Source organism: Lissotriton helveticus, chromosome 1_1 (assembly GCF_964261635.1).
Source record: "Lissotriton helveticus chromosome 1_1, aLisHel1.1, whole genome shotgun sequence".
Classification (NCBI taxonomy): Eukaryota; Metazoa; Chordata; class Amphibia; order Caudata; family Salamandridae; genus Lissotriton; species Lissotriton helveticus.
In genome coordinates this window covers 517,236,137-517,258,639 of record NC_136057.1, presented here as the reverse complement: position 1 = coordinate 517,258,639, position 22,503 = coordinate 517,236,137, and positions in this window count along the sequence as shown.

The window sequence follows — 22,503 nt, the reverse complement described above, 5'->3', positions numbered from 1 at the left end:
ACCAAATTGCACCACCTCCCGCAGAACAGCAGAAAGATTAGATTCCGAATGTCTGACGTGTAGGAGTGTGTCATCAGCATACGTGGATACTATAATTTTGTAACACGGGAAGCTCATTCCTCAACGCGCAGGCCAATGGTTCTGCCACCAGAGCATAAAGCAGTGGAGATAAAGGGCAGCCTTGCCTCATCCCTCGGGTTATGTGAATGTCGTCCGTCACTATATTATCTATTGTTATGCGGCAGTGGGTTTGCTATAGAGTGTACGAACCAGTTGTAAGAAAACGGGGCTCACTCCCATCCTATTTAAAACGTGCTTCATGAACGGCCACTCAACAGAATCAAATGACTTCTCTATATCTAAGAAGACTGCCACAGCTTGGTATGTTGCAAAACACCAAATAACCTGTGTAAGTTGTAAGTTAAATTTCTGCCGGGAACGAATTCTGCTTGTTCCGGTGCCACCAAGATTGGGACGAGGCGGACCAGTCTAATTGCCAAGATGTTTTCACCTTAAATGCTCTCTTAACCCATGCTATATCTGATTTAGAGATTAACTCTAGAGAATAAAAAAGCTGTTGTTTACTCAAATATGTCAGTGTCGCTTTTATATAACTTAACTAAGGTATGCGCAGGCTATGTTGCATATTCAGACAATCTCTCATAATCAATCTGTTGAATTCCAACTCATTTTTGACCCATTTCGAAAGCCATAAAAAGTGTAGGGCGCAAATGTATATAATCAGCAATCAAAAGGTTTGATATTTATTAAACAATTATTTAATTATTTTTAAAGTTGACAATAAACATAATTTAAACATTTAAAATACAATTAAAATAATATTACATTAAATTTACTAACTTTTGTCAAAAAAATAAAAATAATGAAAATTAATTCAACACAAGACATTTAGGAACATGTAATCCATATTGCATAAAAATAAAAGTGTTGCTCCATGTGATTTTTGTTTCAATTATTATTTGAGAAATATTATTTATACATTACATGAGTATATTTAAATTAATTAAAGAACACACATTTAATTTAATGAGTTAATGTTCTCAAAATTCTTTTAATTTATTTTATTTTATTAGCTCTTTGTTAATCCTAAATATTTAAGAATATCATACATTTATATTTTATATTAAACTATTTCAATATGTTTGTAAAGAAAAATACATTTTAAACATTTTACCTATACTTTCCCATAAAGAGATCTCCCCTAAAGTAGTGAAATCATAAATACTAATTTCACACTTGTAAATTTACACTTAAATGTTTCCATCACTTAGTTCCAGGGGTGAGATATGTAAGTCTACACGGAGGTGTACATCTACGCTCAGAATTGATGAACAGCACAAAAGTGCAGAAGTGCAAGAGTAAATCTAAACATGCCTACATTTATCTTCGTGAATAGGGCACATAGTATTGTGATATGCTTCTGAGATCTCAACTAAGACTTCCTTCTGTTCCAAATGTTTGATTTATTGTTTGGATAAGTAATGGTTTCCTAACCAGAACCAGTAGCATTTCTAAAACAAAATGATATCTGGATGCAGCTGCCATTTTAACTGTCTGTAACCTTCCACACATGAATAAATTAAGATGTTGCAAGCGTGTGAAATCATTCTTGGTTTTAAACATGAGAGGAGTTAAGTTGTCTTCCAGCATCCTCAGAAGTCCTTTATTGATATGGATTCGAAGACATGTAAGACCTCTCAGTACCCACTGAAGAAGGTTTACACTCAGGCATATCCTGGATCTGATGCGTGACATGGCTTAATTGATTCTGTTTCAGGAAAATCTTAAGAAAGAGTAGATTGGAGACATCACAATAAAAGTGGGTGTTTCTGTTTTGGACATGGTTAGCAGGGTGTTTTCTGCATAAAGAAAGGATATGGCCAGTCCCAGCTCAGTCGGCATCCCATGAACTGTGCTTGAGAGGCATATGGCAGTTAATGAGGGTTCCAAGGCTAGTAGAAATAATTGAGGGAAGCATAGGGGTCCCAGTCAAGAACCACATCCTACTTCATGCTGGACAGAAATCCATTGCAATTGCTTGGTGATGGGGCATCGTATAGTCAACTTAGCTTATAGATTAAGTCATTCATTAGGCTGCTCGTTTCCAGATTCCTAAAAAGATATCCTCACTCTAGATGAATACATTTTTTATCAGCATTGGGTGAGAGGGCAATAGATCATCTGGCATCAAGTTTAGTCTGCCAGATGAGATGTGCCAGATTTCCAAGATGATGTTTTGCCAAGTAGCCCGGAATAAATACTGCCTGTAGGTTAAGCCTCGACTAAATTGAACTTAAACTGTTGTATTTTGCATAATTTTGGGAATTTTGCATTGAGCTTGTTATGCAGAATTCCCAAAATACTGCATTGTGCCACATCGTATAATTATTATTATTGTTATTGTTAATTTTAATTTATAGAGCGCTTAATACCTGCAGGTCTCTAAGCGCTTCGAGAATATCTATAGAAGTTCCAGGAAGAGTTGTATCGCAAAGGGGAATATTATGCCCAGGCTTCTGTAAATAAGAGGGTCTTTAGTTTCTTCCTGAATGGCAGGAGGCAGCTTTCAGAGTGAAGCCGGCCTGGCAGCCTGTTAGAGAGTTGCGGCATGAGGGCTGAGAAGGCTCGACCGCCTCTAGAGGTGTAGTTAAATCGTGGGTATTTTAGAAGGCCCTACGTGGAGGACCTTAGTGAGCAACATGGGGTATATTTCTCCAGGCGTTCCTTGATGTAATTGGGTACTTGCCCAAACAAAGCCTTATGTGTAATGCAGAGGCCTTCAAATGTGGCCCTCTGCTTGATGGGTAACCAGTGCAGTTGTTGCAGTAGTAATTACACCCCCCTCTACAGGTATATAGGGTGGTAACTGGTGCATTCAGGGGGATCTCTGCCCTCTTTGACGATGAAGGATATAGTGCATTGTTGGACATGGGGCCCAAGGTGTCGCTTGCTTCTGTATTGTTCAATTCCTCATTGAGTTGGTTGTCAAGTTGGATTTGCCTGTCTTGTAAAATTAATTATGGAGGCGATTCTCCAGAGGTGATTTGCATGCCGGCAATGTATTCCTTTGCGATCGGGTCGTCCAGCCATGCTCAACCCTTACGAGTCAAGGACAATAGATTCAAAGTGCATAGAAATTCTTCTTCCTGAGGTCTGGCCTCTTAGCAAGAAGAACATCTCACAGCTATAGCCAGGGGATTAATTAACAAGCATCCATCAGAGGAGCAGATTCAGATTTGTGATTCTCTCTCACACCAGTAGCCTTCTTCCCATGGTCACTATAACTGTGACATAACTTTCCTAGTGCACCTTCATTTCGGCAGATTCTAATTGCCATTTCATGTCAGGGGAGGGTTCCGCCATAAAGCAAAATGTCAAGTTTCTGATCAGCGTCTCACATTTTCTGTTTAGTTCAAGATTTAAATTTTTTAAGTACCGAGTCCCTCGTTATAAGTACTCTCCCAGTGGCTTTGCCTGCCACCCCTACCATCCGTGTAGTTGGCGTAGATCTACTTTCTGTAGCATATGTTTTTATATAGGATTAAATATGAGATTGTAGTTTGCAAGAAGTGCTCCTGGACACTCCACAACTTGAGGCAGGTAGGTTTATTGCATATAGTTAAGCAGTTCTGAAATAAAAAATGAGCTTCAGCTTAACAACAACCAACTGCAGACTATTCTAACCTGTCAACAACTATTTGAGTCAAATGCCTTTTTCAAAAAACATTTCAACCAGACTCGCATGGGGAGTGTCTGTCTCCAAACCGCCCTGTAGCCCTGCCACAGCTGCCAGGGAACTGCCATTCACTGGCAGAGTTGCAGTGGTCCGCGGACCGCAATCTGCTTGGCGGGACCGCCACAGTCCCGCCAAGGTATAATATGAGTTTCCTCTCTGCCAGCTGTGTCATGGATGTTCCTCCTCCATAAACACTGTGAAGGAGAGGAAACAAAGGGGGCCCTGCATGGCTCCATGTGCCTCTCCTGCATGGGGATACACACAGGGGGACACAACGTGCCCTTCCCGTGTACATGTATCCCGGTTCCTGCATGGCATGTACTTTTCGGTCCATGCCGTGCAGGAAGCAGGAACTGTTTTGGCATTCCCATTGCGGTGCCCATATTTAGAGGCACATATAGAGACTCTATTAGATTACAAGAGCCCATGAATGGTCTAGGACTCCGGTTGAAAACAAAGGGCTCCGCCCTCCAGGCAGGTCATATGCTGGTTGCAGGTTTTTCCAACAATCCATACATTAACGACCCAGTCAATTTCCAACTACCCTGGACAGATCATTTTGCAGTTAAACGGCAGCTATCATTGCAGATCGCGGTATTACGAGCTCCTAGCAAACTCTCTGTCCACATGTAGAGCATGGCATAAGACTCAAGTACACCAATTAATACGACAGCTCACAAACAAAGAGAGGAAGCAGTAGAAAGTCAAAAAAGCAGAGCATAAACAGCTTTTTCTGACCACTAAATCAGGATACTATACTGAGCAAATTAGAGCAGCCTGTGATGCAAAGAAAACTATCTTCTTGATAATAAAAAAACTCACAGTACCAGCCAGTCTTAATGTACCAACCAATAATCAAGATTCTTCTGATTCTATTGCCTACTGGAAGGGTGTGCATACCTTTAACCAGCTCACAACATCTAATAATATCCCTACAGTTAAAATACAGTGTCCCTACCTCGAGCCAGAGAGCTCTAATTTGAACAATTTTGATTCACCCGCAGCGGAGCAGATAAAAAAAACAGATCCCCATCATTAAATCAGGCTCCCCTAATGATACATGTCCACCTAAAATATTCCATATGGCACGAGTACCATACACACTTCCACTAGCCGATATCAGGGCAGTAATGTTCGATCAGGGAGTTTTTTCCAATGACTGGAAGTCAGCATTAGTTCTCCAACTCTTAAAAAAATTCAATCTTGATACTAAAGAGCTACCCTACCTGGCAAAACTTGCAGCAAAAGTACTTAATCAGCAATGAACGGCCTGTATTGATAATAACCATAAGAACCAGCAGCTGGATAACGCCCAGTTTGGCTTTAGGAAACATCATAGCTCCGAATCTACACTGGTGGCAGCAACGGAAGAAATAAGAGCTACTCTTGTTAAATGGGGGAATGCTGTTCTGGTGCTGCTGGATCTCTTTGCAGCTTTTAACACAGTAAACCACCTGGTGTTGGTTGATCGTCTGCGGAGTATAGGAATAGGTGACACGACACTCAGTTTTTTACAATCATTCCTGACAAATAGGCAGCAAAGAGTCTTGGTGGGTGATTTTACCTCCCAATTCTATAACCTGCCTTGTAGGGTTTCGCAGCATTGGGCCCTGAGCCCCACATTGTTCAATCTTTATGTTGCCCCACTTGCTAAACTCATTAAGTCCTTCTAATTTTCGATGGCATCTTACGCAGATGACACGCAGATTGTCGTGAGACTCGCTAAAAACACTACTGATTCCGGGGGCTCCTTTAGTGAATGTATGCTGGAAGTAAACAAATGTATGGACAATAATTCACTGAAATTTCAGAATGCATCAGTTGTACACTTACTCCTAAAAGTGTCTAGATTTGAATCTGCCAAGGGAGCCATTAGGGCACTTTATTGGCTTCCAGTAAAACAGCCGATTAACTTAAAAGCTCTATGCACAGCTGTCAGGGCCCTACATGGGAATGGACCAATGTATTGCAGAGAGCATCTTAGATGATACGCTCCAAACAGGTCTCTTCACTCAAGCACAGAAACAAATCTTGTAATTGTTCCTTTTAGGAAAGCTACATGGGGGGCCGGCAGTTTCTTCAGATCGACTGCCTTGCTTTGGAAGTCTTTGCTAGGGAACTTAAAACTTCCACCTGTTTACAAGACTTTAGGAAATCTCTTAAAACCTGGCTATTTGTCTCAAACTAAGAAACTTTCTAGGTTTCATCATCTGTCTGGTCTCCACTGCGCCTGGAAGCCTCCGAGCATTAGTTTGCGCTTAATAAATACTTTTAATTCATTCATTCATCAGATTCATATCCTGTTTTGAGATTTGTAATGGTGTTCCCGCCCTCAGGATCAATCCACTTCCTGATGATCCTATGTGGTGAAGTCTTCTGCGCTAGTATAGCGACACTGCACTTTTAGGTGAAACTTTTTTTAATCAAAGGGCGTCCTCAGTGGGGTAAGACTGCAGCTACTTCTCAATAATGTAACTACCTATTTGTTTTTAATTTCATGGATTCCTCTATAGACAGGTATGTCTTTTCTAGTAGGGCTGGGTGTGAGTGTGTGTGTATGTGTGGTATCCAGACTGAATACAATATTTTTGCACATGACATAATGGAACAATCCATTTATGTTCAGGAAATGAATGAGTAGAACCTTTGATGGGTTTGTTGTGGGTTTATGTGTTGCCAACAGTATTAAGTGAACTGTGCCAGGGAGTATTACAACACCAACTGCTGGTGAATGGTAGGCAGCGGAACTTGCCACCATATGGGAGAAGTCAACAGATCTGCTATTAAGTACTCAGTTGTATAGCAGTATTCAGATTCAATAATGCAAGCATCTCCAGTAGGGTGAGCGTACAAGTACGCCCATGAGCAGAACTCAGTCTGTTACTATGTCTCAAAGGATGAGAAGAAAGTAGTCATCTAAAGGGGAAACTGCTAATTGTCATTAGAGTGTAAACTCGATTGAGGGATTACTTTTGACTAGGAACTTTCTCCCACTAGATTAGCTATTTTGATTATATATATAGTGCACTTATTCAAAGCAATGCTCACTCTTCTCTTCCTACGTAAAGGCCTAAGGAAGAGAGGGCTGAAGGGACAGGAGACAGAAGGTAGGCCATGTCATAATATAAGTGCTCTTGCTACCTGCTCTAGATGAGTTCAAGTGGACACTGGCATTGGTCATTTAAATAAATATGAAAAAATACTGGCTGGAGCATCGTCTTTTGCTTGTGGCAAAAATAAATGTGGATAAATACAGAAAAAATACCCAAAAAATAAATATGGATAAATACAGATGGAAATGGCAAAAAAAGTAAATACCATAACACCGTGAGCCCTAATTATAACTAAAGGTAATCACTGCAGCATATTGCTTAACAGTCTATCCTACGAATCTTCCACTTGGCTAAGCGTAACATCACTAACTGCGATACACTAACTGCTTGTCGACTTCTTGCAGACAGAAAGCAAAAAAACAGGACAGAGGTACTCATAAAAAATCAGATGTTAGGAAATTCTATCAGGCCTGTTGGTAGTATCAAAGTGTATTTACCAACAGATATTATTATAGTCTTGAGGAAGAAGGTTCTGCCATCTCAGAGCTGCTGCCCCTGATTTGTAAGCCTACTTGCAAAGTGATATGGTGTAAAGCATTAGCATGTTCAAACCACTTAATGTTTCACTGGTCCAAGTAATCAATGATGTGCAGTAGCAGTTTGCAGGACTCCTTCCGGGGGAAGCTGTCTTTGTCTCTGGCCTTTGATAGTGATTCAGCTATTTGATTCAGTCTGGCTGTCGTAAGGTCTATATGTTGTTTCAGCAGATATCATTTAAGCTCGGTGATGATGTCTCTGGTGGCAGGAACAGTCTTTCTGCTTCCCCGGTGGTGTTTGGTCAGATGAGTCAGAGTTTTCAATGGATCCATTGTCTAGGCACAATCATGACTTTAGGGTCGAGTTGACCATATTTAGGGCCTTATTACTATTTTGGCGGTCCTCCAGAGGTGCTGCTACCACACCGTCCGTTGGAGGACCGCCAAGGCCATGGAAGGTCCGCCCACCAGATTACAATTGTAATCCATGGTGGGGTGGTGGTGCAGTTCAGTCTGATGGCTATAGTCTGTTAGGCTCATGGGAGAGCCTAACATGCAGTCTGCTGCCGTGAGGGCGCAGAATACACGTTCCTGCAGGGTGTGGCTGCAAATCCGGAGCTGCACAATATGCGCCCACTGTATGTACCCCCAGGCCCAGGAGTAGCTGGGGACCCTGTTAGGGCCCACTTAGTTGCCTCTCCACCACCCTTTTCATGGCGGGCTCACCAGCATGAAAGGGGCGGTGGAAGGCCAACCCATAATATACTCGGTACTGGGGCAGCTGCACCAACAGCATATTGCTGCTCCCTGACAGCTGTATGACCGCCTCAGGATCCTGTATCTCCAGTGGACAAAGCGGTCCTGTGGAAAATTACCCTATCCATGGTACATCTCACTGCTCATTTGAAACAAACATCAAGCAGAAAAATGTTGTAGCCCTACACTCAAAATTGTGAGAATGAGACACTAAAGCCATTATTACGAGTATCGCGGTTCATAGGAACGCTGTACTCCTGGTGGTGGTCCAACAGCCACACTTGCAATACTGCGGATGGGCCTACAGTGTGGTGGTGGTCAGACCACCACCACGAGTACAGCAGTCCTTTGGCCCATGGATAGGGTAATTTTCCAGCCTGGCCATCTAGAGATTTAGCCAGCTGCCCCAAAGCGCTTGACACTAGAGGCACTGCTGCACTGAATCTTTTGGATTTTAATGCAGCTTTTGACAATGTGTCTCACTCCATCCTTCTCCTGGAGCTGACAGAGGCATTGGTTATTGCCCTACAATGTTTCCGCTCTTTTTTAGACGATCATACTTTTCAGGTGACCTCTAGTTCTTTCTCTTCCATGTCTATGTTCGACCTCTAGCTGATATTGAAGAGTGTTCAACATTACCTTATTTTTTTATGCTGACAACACCCAAATAATTTTTCAGCTGTTCTCTACTGAGGATAAATGTGGCTCTGAGTAAGCACCCTTCCTAATAGCAGTGGCCCAGTGGATAAAAGACAGCCACTTAAAGTTGAATGGCAACACAACCGAGGCTTTGGTGGTGGCTAACCGACCTCGGTTCTGGGGGTCATTGGACTGGCGAGAGGATTTAGGACCTTTTCCTACTACTAAGCAAATGGTAAACGACTTGGGATTTTGCTTGGGCAGTAAACTCACAATGTTGTGCATGCATTAGTAACATCACACCTCGACTATGGAAACGCTCTATACATGAGAGTAATTGAATAGACCGCAAATTTTATAAAACGCCGCTGCCAGACTTCTATGCCATGTCCCTTGGCCTGACTCAGTTTAAAGCCATTTGAGGGAGCTTCACTGACTGACCATTGAGAAACGGGTTCAGTTGAAAGCACTGTGCTTTATGTATAGGGCTATGGCTCAGAAGGTTCCTAATTATATAAACAACCTGGTCACCCCGTGTGTCCCTAAGCGCTCCCTATTCTCATGCAGTATGGATTTTGCGGTCATCCCTTGGGTGAAATTGGCAAGACAGGGGTGTTCACTATTTCATATATTTCGGCCCCAAAAAATGCAAATTGCTACCCCTCGGAGTTCGAACCGCCACCTCCTTGGGCTCTTTTTAAAGAAGATGAAGACCTGGCTATTTTAGTTATCTGATGCTGCCCTCTCAACTCAAGACATTTTGGGCAGCCACGCACTTTATAAATAAAAAAATAAATAAATAAATATATATATATATTTTTTTTTTTTTACTCCAAAAAATGCGGCACACAGGCATGAATATTCTATAAGAGTTCACTCGGTCCGAGTACGAGTGCATAAAGAACTCTTATAGAATATTCCTGCCTGTGTGCCGCATTTTTTGGAGTAAAATTGTGATATGGGCCAGTATCCGGCCCCTATGCAGAGCACCCACAGTAGAGCGCATTTTGGTGGAGGATCATTTTTGTGCGATATATATATATATATATATATATATCCATCCAAACCCATGCGCAGACCTCAGCAGCGTGAAACCGACCACACCAGCGTACTTGAAATCCATTTATTTCGGCAGAAATGCATAACGCGTTTCAAGGCAACACGCCTCTTAATCATATGCACAGCATTGGGGTTGGGTTCGTTAGTTCTTAAAAACGTAGCTTTAAACATTGAAGTAGGACAAATGTCAATTAGCTTAAAGAGGCAGTCTATTTTAAGCATTGTTCAGTTAAAGTGTAGCGTTAAGTTTGATAGTACTTGTATTATTCTTTTAGCTGTATAATACTTGAGTCTCACTGTAGTTACATTTAGGTTCACCTTAACCCGCTGTACACCTTCTTTGAACAGTATTTGGACTTCATGTCCCACAATGCCTCTCGTTAATACTCCGATTCTCAAGCTTACTCCAATGTGGATTTTGGCAGGCTTTCACAGCGTTTCCCAGACACCTTCACAAGCCTTTCTTAGGTAAAGTACCAATTTGCGGCTATGCGTGATGGTCAGAGTCACTGTGGAAAAAGTCGCAACCATCCCGGTTTCAGCTGGTTCTTGTTTGCCTCAAAGAAGTTCATTGCGCTGTGCTTCATGGAAAACCCTCTGCAAACTCTGGCAAATTCAAAAGTTATATTCCGGGTGAAGCGGGCTTCTCAACAAAGCCTCATTCATTCAGACCTTTCAATGACGATTGTTTCAGCCGGCGGGCGCTTAAATTTGTTTCTCACAAATGTCCAAAAGTCTTGACAGTTAAAGCGCCCCTCCATGCGAGTTGGGGCCGGTAACAGGTGTGTCAAGCACCTCATAAATCCATCCAAACCCACGCGCAGACCTCAGCAGCGTGAAACCGACCACACCAGCGTACTTGAAATCCATTTATTTCGGCAGAAATGCATAACGCGTTTCAAGGCAACACACCTCTTAATCATATGCACAGCATTGGGGTTGGGTTCGTTAGTTCTTAAAAACGTAGCTTTAAACATTGAAGTAGGAAATATGTCAATTAGCTTAAAGAGGCAGTCTATTTTAAGCATTGTTCAGTTAAAGTGTAGGGTTAAGTTTGATAGTACTTGTATTATTCTTTTAGCTGTATAATACTTGAGTCTCACTGTAGTTACATTTAGGTTTACCTTAACCCGCTGTACACCTTCTTTGCACAGTATTTGGACTTCATGTCCCACAATGCCTCTCGTTAATACTCCGATTCTCAAGCTTACTCCATATATATATATATATATATATATATATATATATATATATATATATATATAAATATATATATATATATATAAATATATATATATTCACTTTGCTAAAAATATTGAGAGATACATATATGTAGAAGATGGGTTTCAGTCAGTGTAAGCAAAGTTATGAAGGTGTTATAAACAATGATAAAGAGGGTTGTCAGACGCCATATCAGTTTCAGAGCATTACATTCCAAAGCATTGTTTGTCAAGTGTCGATAAGTGCTATTCTGCACATCCATCAAGACATAATGACGTGGTAACGGCAATGCAACAACTCGGGGAGGCAGCACCTTTGTTGAGTTGATGTTATCTACAGGCTAACGTCTGCACTCCTATAGCAATCTGGCTATCTTGCATCATTCTTTATTGTTCGATAATGAAATAGAAAATTCATAATAGTAAAACATTGTGCATTCATACCAAAACGTGTTAATTCATTTTTCAGGCATCAATATATTCATTAAGAAGAAATATGCAGAATTGCATGAAGACTTTTATCTATAAAATGTAATTAAATATGGGGATTTTTGCAACACTGTCGCCTCTAATTCCTCACATTCTTTATATTTCTCTTCCTCTTAGCTCTGTTATGCAGATAAAAGGAAAGACATTCAACCAGGTCAGGAAACACACAGAGAGAAAACCTCATCAATATTTAGTGATGTGGATTTATAGAACACTCTTCTTACACTGTGGCATAAGAAGCACATTTCTCCCATTCCCAAGCGTTTTCAAGTACTGCAGCCTCCCAATTTTCAGAGTGCAGTGCATTGTGGTAACATCAGTTGGTTCACTTAATGTATTTTTATTTTTTTTATGAAATTATCCATGGATCTAATGCAGTTGAGATCGATAAGAGCTTCCTTGAAGGTAGGGAAATAAATAACTCATGAAACATGTCCAGCTCTGCAAGCACAGCTCTCTGCGTTCATTAGGGTGAGGTGCTCCTGTGCTTTGGGATGTCACTGTAGTGACCTCACTGCAGCAGTTGCAATTGCTTTAAGTCAAATGTTTTGCAGTAGTGGTCATAAACAGTTTTTTTCTGATTTATATTGTTTAAAGTTTGACTGTCAATTTCCTTTGAATTTAAATGCACGTTCAAAAGACAGACAGATTGATGACCATGTTACAATGTTTATCGTGCCCTTGCATAGTAAAAATAGTAATTGAAAGCCTAATTCTGGCAAGTCTAGCAAGGCATGTGGTAATTTTCATGTCCAAAGATAAAGATGCGTTGTGAGAGTACTGCTAAACAGTGCTTAGTTTGAGCCGGTGGATTCCGGTAAGGGGTCGGCTCTTATTTTTCTGCATCAGGCATTTGCAGAGAGCAAGAGACACATGGGAAAGATGGAGGAAGAGAAAGACGGAAAAGCGTCACCCAAGGAGAAAGCAGGAAGCTGCAAGAGAGGGCTGAAGGGGCAGGGAGTGGCTGTAAATGGAAAAAAGTGGTCCGAGATGACTTTAGGATTAGCTGCCTCAGTATTCTGTGATCACATACTTAATTGCAGCATTAGCCACCTGTTTTAGAGGAGAGCTTTGGGCATGGTACATTTTTATTTACAAATTAAGCACTGCTGCTAAAAGTATGTGATAATGTACCAATATTATGTGCGGTGCCCTTTTTCTTCTCTCACCACCCCCACCATTGACACAGACACAGGAATATAAGGGCTAGTGGTGGAAGTCAACAAAAAGGAATGGGATAAGAAAGAAGACAGATGCAGGACTCCACAACTCGGAATTGTCTCCTCTGCTGTCAATGTTATGTGCAGGATACCATGGATAGGGAAGCAGCGTTTACATTGCATGCGGTACAACGCACGCAATTATAACGCAGTTGTTACAACGACTGCATTGTTACAATGCTAACCATTACAACGCAAGTCGTTTCTACGACTTGCTGTAGGGTATGCTCTAAACTAAGGAATATCACAATTTACTATTCAAAACCTTCCCTAATGTTGCGCAGGCTGTAGTTGGAATAGTAAATTATACTATTCCTAAGTCCTGCGTGCCCCCTACAGCAAGTCGTAGAAACGACTTGCGGTGTAATGGTATATGGTGTAACAACGCGGTCGTTGTAAAGACCCCATTGTAATTGCATGCATTGTACCGCATGCGATGTAACATCAGATATTCCAATGGATATCTACAGGAAAAGTGATGTGTTAAAGTAACTTGTCAATTAAGATTTTCTGCTTAACTCTAATAGTAATATGCTGTTTTATGGAAGATGGGGTAAAGTTTCCACTTCATTACCATAGAATTTCAAGTTTACCAACAGTGTTAACAGTCGGTTATTCCCCTGTCTTATATGCACAAATGGGAGAGAGAGTGGAAGAAACATATAGTGTCAAAGGTACTCCCTCTCTAACTCAGAAGACAACACAAAGGAGAACCTGACACCCAGAAATTAAGTGCCCAGGACCATCAACCATTGAGGTATGGTCCCTCTGGACGTTTTGTGACCTCCTCAAGGGAACTTCCCTGAGAATGCGAAGGCCCTTCTCCACCAAAGAGGCATGTGTAGAATCTAATAAAAGTGTCAGACTCCGTAAATGCTGTATCCAAGATGTAGTTTTATTTCCAAGTTGAAGTCACAGGATAAGCAGTACAATAATCAAAAAGTAGTATGGTACAAAGTGGAAAGCCCCACCGGGTGGAGGGTAAAGCGTAAAGTAGCCCCCTAAAATCCGTAAAGAGAGCTTATATAATGCTCTACACAAATTAACATAGGTGAAGAAAGAACAACACCAGTAACAAGGATTGAGGACTGAAATCCCTCAGCTCCAGTATGCTGATTTAAGAATTTAAATGCTCAGGAGTAATCAATAGGATTGAGCATAAACAGTCAGAAGGACATAAAATGCTCAGCTTCAGCAAATATAAACAGAATGAGAGCGTAAGATGCTCCCCACCAAATTTAGCACCAAAAATAGCCTCAATTCTAACAAGCATGAAACATAGTAAGTATAAACACTGAGATATAATAATGTCACTAATAAGCAAAAAATCGGAAAATAGCTGCAGTTTAGGATGTAAAGGTTAGTAATCCGTGCACTGGCAAACTCCTGTTAAAATGAGAGCATACGATTTAAACTCAACATGGCTCCGCTCAAGTAATTAGATAGGATACCACGGCATTGCCAACATTAGCATGCATAAGTAATTTAAACTCAACATGGCTCCGCACAAGTAATTAAATAGGATACCACGGCATTGTCAATATTAGTAAGCATAAGGAATGTTACATATGTAGGTTTCAAAATTAGTGGAACATAGTAAAAGTGTAGCACATTGGCTAGAGAGATAAGTATAAATAAGATAAAATAAAGCATACACTAGGAAAAGACATAGATAAAAGTTAGGAAAAATAGGAATAAATGCACCTTTCACTTTTAAATAAAAGGAACACAGTAATGTTGTGCAGAACAAACGTGTAAAGCGTACATTAGGTGTCCGTGCTACCGAAGACTAATAGAAGTGAAGGCACGCCCTTTTAACCCCACAGGCCCGGTCACACAGCAGGCATAAAGTAATGGTGGATTAAATCATGTCCAACACAACTTGCAGGTAGGGTGCAATTAAAGATTAACGTTCACAATAGTTTAGGAGGTAATCCCAGCACTGAAAGGTGTAAACAGAGTTGAGCAATTACTTGCTCAAAATAAGAAAATGTACGTAATAGGAGATTGCGATGCAACACCCCAATAATGGTTCAAATAAAGATTAAATAGGCAAAGGGTTAGTAGTGCGGCACACTCTTAATTCGGCTGGGTTTAAACAGGATAAGTAGAATGAGAGAATACTTGGTATCTTCGGGTGCCATGGAATGGGTCCTACCTGGCCAATCAGGACACAAAAGTTTGAACTGTAATTAGGGGGGTGTGTAGGGACCACCTACACAATTTCCAATGGCACTCCAGATGGAGAAAACATCACCTTTAAAGTTCGCGATGGGGTAATCCAAATAGTATGTAAGAAGTCACACTTCATAGAATGTTCATGTGGATAGTTTTTATTTTGAAGGATCACATATTTAAGCAATCTGTGAATAAAAATTCACGTATTCAGAAAACGATCAAACCAACACGAGGGTAATGTGAAAATCAGTGAGTTTAAACGAGAACTACGGGGTGCCACATTAAATAATGGAATGACAGAAAAGTTTGGTGAATGTGAAACGATGGCGTAGGTGATAAATGACGGTCCAGGAGGGTGAAAGTAAGCGGAAAACATAATATGTAATGGTGAATCAGTATAGAAACGTGAAACATGCATCAAGCGTAACGAAAAAATTAAATGAAATGTTGGACAAAAGAAAGATATAGATAGCCCAGGGTGCCAAACGTGATGGAGACAATTTACAGTGAAGAGTGGTTCGAAACCTCGGAAAACGAACGGGCCAAGTGAAGGAAGGGTACACTGGAAAGTGACAGTACGACATGAAAGGTTAGAAACAGACATGGGACTAACTTGACTAACAGAAACCCGGAAGAAGTGAACGTGATTACGAGAAAAACAAAATGCATAATAAGGGAAAGCTCATAAAGTGTGAAAAGCTCAGAAAATATCCGGTAAAAAAGCAAAAAGGAAAACCAGACACGTCAGGAAAAGTCGGGACAGTGTGGGAAAGTAAGAAATATTCGGGGATATACCCTTCGTTCATGTTTACCGTTTTACGTAACTCCGCCCACCTGCACCATATACTTCAGCGTCCTGTACAGGGAAGCATTCACACGCTATCACTGTATGAATTACGCTGCTCTGGATTACGCCGGTAAGATCTCATAATCTGCACCTCATTGAACTCTTTGTGCACTCTGCTAGACACTTGGCCCGTTCGTTTTCCGAGGTATCGAACCACTCTTCACTGTAAACTGTCTCCATCACGTTTGGCACCCTGGGCTATCTATATCTTTCTTTTGTTCAACACTTCATTTCATTTTTTCGTTACGCTTGATGCATGTTTCACGTTTCTATACTGATTCACCATTACATATTAAGTTTTCCTCTTACTTTCACCCTCCTGGACCGTCATTTTTCACCTACGCCGTCGTTTCACATTCACCGAACTTTTCTGTCATTCCAATATTTAATGTGGCACCCCATAGTTCTCGTTTAAACTCACTGATTTTCACATTACCCCCGTGTTGGTTTGATTGTTTTCTGAATACAAGAATTTTTATTCACATATTGCTTAAAGTCCCCTGATGAAGGGACTTTGTCCAGAAATGCATAGGGATACCTTCAATGCGATTGGATAATCTGAGACACGATTAATTTATAATTCCATTGAACTGAGATCAAATAAAGATTAACCATCACAATAGTTTAAGATGCAAGAAACAATGCAATCCTAGCACTAAAAAGTATTACCAGAATTGAGCGCCCATAAAGCTCAGCACACATTAAAATTTTTAAAATGAGAGCTAAATAACTTCCTCACAACAGGAAAAATATACATAAGCACGTAAATGGCTCATCACAACAGTTTAGGATGCTCTGCGCAAAGCAATACCAGCACAAACACAATTGAGCAGCTTAATTGCTCAGCACAATTAAAAAAAACTGAGTACCTAAATGACTCAACACAAATAAATAGGTTTGAGCTCTGTAATGGCTCAGCACCAGCATGCGTGAACAACATAACACAATAGTTTAGGATGTCAACATACAGAAATCCTAGCACTAAATAACCATAAATAACTTACCAACAAATTTCAAGTAAAGTTTCAAACTAGCACAATCATAATAGATAAAAGAAGAATTGGGTAAACAAAACACAACTCCTTCACCAAGAGTATGAATAGTTTGGGTTGTAACATCAAAGATCCCAGCACTACAAAAAACACAAATCAGAATCAACAAAAACATAGCTAAATAAGTAAAAACACAGCCAAGACAATGCATACATCCATCTTCAATTCCATACTAACAAATGCAGGAAACCATTCAGTAATTGAATGCTCAATAGTACTAAAGCATGGCAAAAACGTTTACATGCAGGCAGCAACCAAACACAAATACCCTTAATTTCATTTTTTTTAAATTCTGTTTGGCAAAAGGGAACATAATGAAATGCAATTAATCAATAAACCATGCAGCAAATAAGAAAAATTACACCGGTACACGAACCTGGTACCCGAGTGTTCTATTGCAAGTTGATGACTTTTCAGATAAATGGAATACAGTAATGCCCTGCAAAATGAACATTTAAAACGTACATTAGATGTGTGCCACTGCAGATTAATAGAATATTTACACATCTAAAAAAAGGCACCATCTTTGTTGGAAAGTCATGTAGGTGTGCACATCACCATGTGCAATTGGCGCTGAAGAAAGTAAACTAGGAAGGCCAAACTATAAGAAGATTAGTAAAATAAATACCGTTATCGTAAGGAAGTAGGTGCCACTCCGGAATCCAGGCAGTAATACTTGTTGCCAGGATACCAGACAGCCAAAACCTAAATAAAAATGCCCCCTACGCATGGTCACGCTGCGTGACCTCAGGCGATGACGAGATAGCTTGTACTATAGGCTCAAGGTTGTGTTCCATGGACTTGAGGAGGAAAACGTCATGGAGGAGCTCGAGATGAATGATTCTCCGAACGCTAGAGCTGCTTGAAAGATGCAGATGGAGGAGATTTACCAACTGTCACTCAAACTGGTAAGAGTATTGTTGATTCTAATTAGTATAGGCAATGCTCTTCAGACACAGTTCCACTCGTTGTATGGTCAGGGAAAATGATGTCCTCAAGTAAATGCCTGTTTGAAGGAGCACACATAACTTTGAGCACAAAACGAAAACATCCAAACTCAGATGTGGAACTGTAGAAGTGATGTAGGCACACTCGTTCACAAGTTAGCTGGATGGCTCACTAACAGTAGACAGGGTGCTTCTTTAAGTGTGAGCCAGGTTGATTCAGCAAGAGATAAAGAATGCTTGTGAACAGCAGGTTGGCATAAATAGCAAAGGCAGACAAAGGATAGTCAGCAGCAGAACAGTCACTCACAAATAAGCTGAATCACCAGCAGTAGACTAGGTAGTCCTTTAGGTATGTGCCAGAGCCTGTTGCAGATAATTTAGACGTAAGGTTGCTTCGGCAATGGTTATGACAATGCTCTGGGTTGAGACTGTTTGTTGGAATCAGACACCGGTGGGGCACCCAGATGCAGGAAAGTAATTTTAAACGTTTCACTTCTTGTCTTTAGTTGCAATGATGACCTCTTAAAATTCAGTGAAGTCCTTTTCTTTCAAAATGGGTCCTTTTCAGCTCATCGTCAGTGTACAATCTAATAAAAGTGTCAGACTCTGTAAATGCTGTATCCAAGATGTAGATTTATTCCAAGTTGAAGTCACAGGATAAGCAGTACAATAATCCAAAGTAGGATGGTACAAAGTGGAAAGCCCCACCGGGAGCAGCAGCCCTGCTGCTCAGCCTTCATAGATAAACTGACAGATACACTTGAACATACACAGATGCAACATGCCACGACATCACAGAGACTGGCTGAGCAGCAGAGGACAGGACACAGAGAAAGGACAAAGTAGAGCAGAAGGCAAGATATCACAGCATGCTTCACTATTTGACCCCTCCTCACCATGATATCTATAGTAATGTGGTTCGTTAAGATTGTTGAATATAGCACATTTTCTTGGTTATAATGAGCTCTGGAGAGACTGGGAATCCACCTGTGTCAGTTGGTGCTTAGCGAACTAGGGTTGATCACTTCTCTTTAGGCTGTTGCTAATAAACTTATCTTCAATGGTGGAAGGTGCCACTCGTTTTCCTTTACAATATTCCAAAGGTATGCATCGTGCACTCCCTCTGGAACACTCTACTAGACGTGTATTGTCTCCCTGATGTCGAGATAAAAAGAACCTAATGATTATCAGGTCGCCCCCTCCAGCCACCACACGGTCCTCCTGTGTGACGCCTCCCTGCTGCTGCCTCTCGCTGTGCCCGGTTTGCTCCATTTGTGTCTCCTGTGTTTCTGCTGATTTCTGGTTTATCTCTTGCTGCCCCATTGTATTGCTGCCCCTACTGTATTGCTGCCTTTACTGTACTGCCCCTGTACTTCTGTTTTCGTTCCCCTCCGTAACCCCTCTGCCCTTTGTCTTCTGTGTCCCCCTCCTGCTCCCCACCTCGCTGTTTCCCGCCACTGCGTCCCCTGCGGCCCCGCCCCCGGGTCTCCCATTCGCTGCCCCGCTCCCGCCTCCCAGCTGCTCCTCCCTCCCACTTCCCCTCATATGGAGGCTGCGCAGCGCCCGCGCAGCGGACGCGCTCAGCGGGCGCGCCGCGGGCGCACCAAAGGCAAGCCCGTCTGCACCCATTCGCACCTGGACCACACCCAGCGCCAGAACCCCTGGCCCCCGCCGAAGCCAAACCGCCCGACTGAGATGACACCGCCACCCTCCACGCACTCAACACCGGCCAGCCTCCCGCCTGCTATCGAGCCACCCCAAAGCACACCCACGGACCCTTCACCTGCCAAGCCTGCAAATTCACCTGCCGCCGAACCTGCACCCCACCCTCCGGACCAAGCAACCTCAAGAACCACCTCAAATGCATCCTAGTCAACACCCGATCCATCCACAGACACGCCTTTGAACTCTGGGACCTCCTCAACACAACAGCGCCGGACATCGCCTTCCGCACGGAAACCTGGATGAACGCCTACTCAATCCCCGACATCGCCATAGCCATCCCGGACGGCTACAAGATCACCCGGAAGGACCGCATCAAACAAACCGGAGGAGGAATCGCCATCATCTACAGCAACACCATCAGTGTCACAACCAATTCCGAAGACACCCTCACTGTGGCCGAGCACCTACACTTCCAGATCCACACCGACCCCAAGATCACCCTCAGAGGAACACTCATCTACAGACCTCCAGGCCCACGCACACAATTCAGTGAAGCCATGGCCGACTTCATCAACTCGAAAGCCCTCGCCTCGCCAGACTACATCCTCCTAGGGGACCTGAACTTCCACCTGGAGAACAACAACGACAGCAACTCCACCACCCTGCTCGCCAACCTCGCCAACCTTGGACTCAAGCAACTGGTGGACACCCCCACCCACTACGCCGGCCACATGCTTGACCCCATCTTCTTCGCCAGCGGTCACATCACCTTCAGCAACACCTCCGAACTACACTGGACCGACCACAGCTGCATCCATTTCACCTTCAATAAGACAACATCCCACCATTACCCGCAACAGATCCCCCGCAGACGCTGGAGCAAAGTAACCACCGACCAGCTAACTACAGCACTGAGCCAGAACCCACCAACCGACACTACCGACACCAACGCCACAGCCCACAACCTCACACAGTGGATCACCTACTGCGCTGATGCCCTTGCACCACTGAAGACCCCTCCAGACAAGCCAGGCAACAGGAGAGCCGCATGGTTCACCAACAACCTTAAAGATTCAAAGAAATCCTGCCGTACCCTCGAGAAAGCCTGGCGCCACAAACAGACGACAGTTAACCTGACAGCTCTCAAGAACGCCACGCGCAAGCACCACCAGTTGATCTGCACCACCAAAAGGACATCGTTCAAAGAGCGGCTGGACGCCAACACACACAACAGCAAGGAACTCTTCAGCATCATTAAAGCGCTCTCCAACCCCAGCGCCAGCAACAATGACATCACACACCGTCGCAAGACCTCTGCAACTCCATCGCCACGTTCTTCCACCGCAAGATTGCCGATATACACGACAGCTTCGGCGCCCAGACCCTGCCTCCAACCACCGAATCAACACCCCCTACCACCACCCTCAACGCTTGGACCCCCATCAGCACTGAAGACATCACCCACGTGATGAACACCATCCACTCCGGCTCACCCTCCGACTCATGCCCTCACCACATCTTCAACAAAGCCGACACCATCATCGCACCCCAACTCCGGAACGTCATAAACAACTCCTTCACATCTGCCACCTTCCCAGAGAGCTGGAAGCACGCAGAAATCCACGCCCTACTGAAGAAACCCACAGCGGACCCCAAAGACCTCAGGAACTTCCGCCCCATCTCTCTTCTCCCCTAACCTGCAAAAGTCATTGAAAAGACCGTCAATAAACAACTGACTGCATTCCTCGAGGCAAACGGTTGCCTCGACCCATCCCAGGCCGGATTCCGAGGTAACCACAGCTCCGAGACAGCCCTCATCGCAGCCACCGATGACATCAGGACCCTGCTCGACAGCGGGGAAACTGACACTCTCATCCTCCTAGACCTCTCTGCCACCTTCGACACCCTCTGCCATCGCACCCTAATAACCCACCTCCACAACATGGGGATCCAAGGAAAGGCCCGGCACTGGATCACCTCGTTCCTCTCCGACAGAACCCAGCGAGTCCTCCTCCCCCCCTTCCGCTCCCCGACCACCGAGATCATCTGCGGCATACCCCAAGGCTCCTCACTCAGCCCTACCCTCTTCAACATCTACATGAGCCCCCTTGCCGCCATCGCACAGAAACACAACCTCAACATCATCTCCTACTCCGACGACACCCAGCTGATACTCTCCCTCACCAAAGACCCCGCTACCGCCAGAATCAGCTTCCAGGAAGGAATGAGAGACATCACCGAATGGATGAAGCTCAGCCGCCTGTAACTGAACTCAGACAAGACGGAAGTCCTCATCCTAGGTCCATCCCCATCCGCCTGGGACAACTCCTGGTGGCCCACAGCACTGGGCACTGTACCGACATGCACGGACCACGCACGCAACCTGGGATTCATCCTGGACTCCTCCCTCACGATGACCAAGCAAGTCAACGCCATCTCATCCACATGCTTCAACACCCTGAGCATGCTCCGAAAGATCTTCCGGTGGTTCCCCACCGGAACCAGAAAGGCGGTCACCCAGGCCCTCGTCATCAGCCGACTGAACTACGGGAACGCCCTCTACGCTGGAACCACGGCCAAACTGCAGAAAAGACTCCAACTCATACAGAACGCATCCGCACAACTCATCCTCGACATTCCTCGCCACAGCCACATCTCTGTCCACCTAAGAGACCTGCACTGGCTCCCCGTCAACAAGAGGATCACGTTCAGGCTCCTCACCCATGCACATAAAGCTCTCCACGACATGTGCCCCGAATACCACAACAACCGACTCACGTTCTACACGCCAACCCGCCAGCTCCGCTCCGCTAGCCTCACCCTCGCCACCATCCCTCGGATTCGCAGAGTCACCACCGGAGGAAGATCATTTTACTACCTGGCTGCCAAGACGTGGAACTCCCTCCCTGCCCACCTACGACTGACCCAGGACCACCTCACCTTCAGGAGACACCTCAAGACCTGGCTATTCGCGCAGTAGCAGCACCTTCCCCCCTCCTTTCAGCGCCTTGAGACCCGCACGGGTGAGTAGCGCGCTCTATAAATAATAATAATAATAATATTAAAGACATTTATTAAGCGCCTG